Source organism: Poromitra crassiceps, assembly GCF_964638095.1.
Source record: "Poromitra crassiceps genome assembly, chromosome: 10".
NCBI classification, from domain to species: Eukaryota; Metazoa; Chordata; class Actinopteri; order Beryciformes; family Melamphaidae; genus Poromitra; species Poromitra crassiceps.
In genome coordinates, this window is record NC_139631.1 from 9,886,074 (window position 1) to 9,889,344 (window position 3,271).

Consider the following 3,271-nt stretch of genomic DNA (forward strand, 5'->3'; position numbering starts at 1 on the left):
TGAGGAGCGGGCATTCGCTGAATGTGACATGACTATACTGCCAGTGCAGATATTCAGGATGATGACCGTTGAAATTTGAAAGTTGAAATGTTTACAACTTTATCAGACTTTGTACTGAACACAACTCCTTTAATATGGCAGTTACTTCTGCCCAGATGTGTTTATATAAATAGCAACAAGCAATTTTTCCTCAATAGTGAACATAAAATTGATACGTCTGTTAGAGAAGAGTAGTAACCTGGAAGGGCAGTCAGTAGAGGTATTTTGTCAAAACTATCTGTGATAAAAAAAATTACACAAGTTTGTTGCATTTTTATATTACCTAACTTTCAATGTGTTTTTGCATTCGCTTCACATGCTTTCCCAATTGCTCTCTGTTCAACTCGCTCATTCTCTTGCCCTCCCTCACCTGTCTTTCTGTTTTTGTCATCATCTCTCCATCTCTCTCTGACACACACACACACACACACACACACACACACACACATTCTCCCTCTTCATCTCGCGCTCATGCCCACCCGCCCTCCTCCGCCATCCTCTCCCCCCGCCCTGTCTCTTTGGTTGTCTTTGCTCCACAGGTAGCAAGTCTTTAGCGGCTGCGTGCAGCTCTCCCAACCTGCCGTCATTATGCACAATAGCCTTAGGTACAAAACTCAGGCCTCATAACTCACACCCCGCGCGCGCAAATTCCCATGCAAACACAGTCAAAGCAAAAACACATTTCCTGCTGTCGCCAACATCTCCGGCAAAGAATTAATCAAGCGTTCATCCATTTAGGCTCTTTGCATACCCTTTCCGTCAGAACACAGAACGCTGAGAGAGTTGCGAGTTCTTCTCAGGCGATCGTTTCGCCGCCCTGATGAATCCATCAAGCGAGGTTTGATTTATACGTCTGTCTGTGATCACAGCGGTACAGCTACAGCAAATGGGGTGGCAAGGAGCGAGCTGACACCACCCTGCTCCCACACACACACACACACACGCGCGCGCGCACACGAGCACGCACACGAGCACAGGCAGATTTACACATGCATGTGCTCACAAACCAATAATCATACTCTCTCTCTCTCTCTCTCACTCACACACACACACACACACACACACACACAGAGCAATACCATTTTTGAAGTTTTGAAAAACAGAGGGAAAAGGGGAGGGGGGTATAAAAGTTTGCCAAAACAGAAGCCCAAATGACTCTGGTTGGGTCTATCTGTCTCGTATGGGCCTTCCCTGCATGCTTCATTCACTCAGCTCTTTAAAGTGCAGGGATTTGAGAGGCCAAGATGCAAGAAGCACTGAGTCTATAAATGTTTTGTTTTGCTTGTTTGTTTGCCCTCAAAGCCTAAGGAAGCCACAGGGGCAGGAAGAGATGGATGGAAGACAGAGAGAGAGAGAGAGAGAGAGAGAGAGAGAGAGAGAGAGAGAGAGAGAGAGAGAGAGAGAGAGAGAGGATGTCAGGCAAAATGAGAAAGAGATGAGAAACATTAATACAATTTTACTGAATAGGCTAAGATGATCGTATATACAGTATATTGAGAGAGAGAGAGAGAGAGAGAGAGAGAATATATTGAGAGAAAAATAAATGAGAGGGGATACGATGCAATAGAAAGCAACTATCTTCCAAGGAACGTATATAGCTATGTCAGCTATTACGTCGCTGGCTTGCTGGAGGATCAGTAGGAGTTGCTCTTCCCACTGGTCTCAAGAGAAATCCCCATCCATCGCCAATGCCCCAGGGCAGAGACAGGGATTCTGTCCTGTGAGTGAGCACTGTGCTTTGGATGAGACGTTAAACCGAGGTCCTGACTCTCTGTGGTCAATAAAGATCCCATCGGCACTCTTTGCAAAGTAGGGGTATAAACCCAATGCCCTGGGGGGTGTAACCCTGGTGCCCTAGGGGGTGTAACCCCGGTGCCCTGGGGGGTGTAAGTAACACCGGTGCTCTGGGGGGTGTAACCCTGGTGCCCTGGGGGGTGTAACCCCGCTGTCCTGGGGGGTGTATCCCCGATGCCCTGCAGGGTGTAAGGCAGGTGCCCTGGCTAAATTCCCATAGAGGCCTTCCTTCTATCATGGTCATTGGTCACCTAATCATCCCTCAATATCCGATAGCTGTGTGGTAAACATTCTGGTGCAAACTGGCTGCTGTGCATCACCGATGCAGGTGGGTGCTACACATCGGTGGTGGCTGGCAATTTTCCAATGGCTAAATTTGCTGCAATTCACTCTTTAAAAACTAGGAATCTCGCACGCATCCTAGGGTGGAGACCCTGTAGATGATGCGCCACTTTTCCTCTTCTCCCTACTTATACTCCCACGTTACTCTGGAGATGATGTGCCACTTGTCCTCTTCTCTCTTATACTCCCATCACTTACACATCACTGATGACCACAATTGCTCAAGTGACATCACTGATGACATCACAATTGCTCAAGTGACATCACTGATGACATCAAAATTGCTCAAGTGACATCACTGATGACATCACAATCGTGACTGAAGCACACCACGGCCAACCACAGACTTGCTCGGGCATCTGGGTAGTGTAAGCACTCGCCTACCACCGCGGAGACCCAGGTTCAGTTCCCGGCAGCGGTACTTCTGGCTTGCTCAGACGTTCCAACAGACACAATTGGCCGTGTCTGCGGGTGGGAGGCTGGTGGGGTATGGGGAGGCGGTAATGCAACGTAAAGGATGCCAACTGCCGTAAAACACCACAGAAGAAGAATATGCTTGCTCAAGTGACATCACTGATGACATCATCATCACTGATGACATCACAATCGTGACTGAACCACACCGCCACACAGAGCCGACAGACTCCACCCACTTAAGCCAATAAAGTAATGTGCGACATTGTGGGTTCGAGTCCGGCCGATTACCTTTGTCGCATTTGATCCCCTATATCTCTATCTCTCTATCTCTCTTACCCAATGTTTCCTGTCTCTTTCCACTTTCACCTCTCAAAAATGTAAACAACAACAACAAAAACAAAAGCATCGGGGTCTGAAAAGCCGCCAAATATAGTCACAGATGCCATGTTGGAAACAGTGATAGAAAGTTGAAGGCCATCATTATGAATCTTCACATCCTGCTTATGGGTATGCGTTACTGTTTTGGATATAAAAATTTAGAAAAATGAAGTAAAGAGCGCACACCCAAAAAGGTGCAGGACAAGAGTTTGTATATATTGAAAAAAGAAGAATGACAACCGCCCACTTCGCTCTCTTGCACTTAAAAGCAACATGTTTCGGCTACACCCTGAAGAAGGCA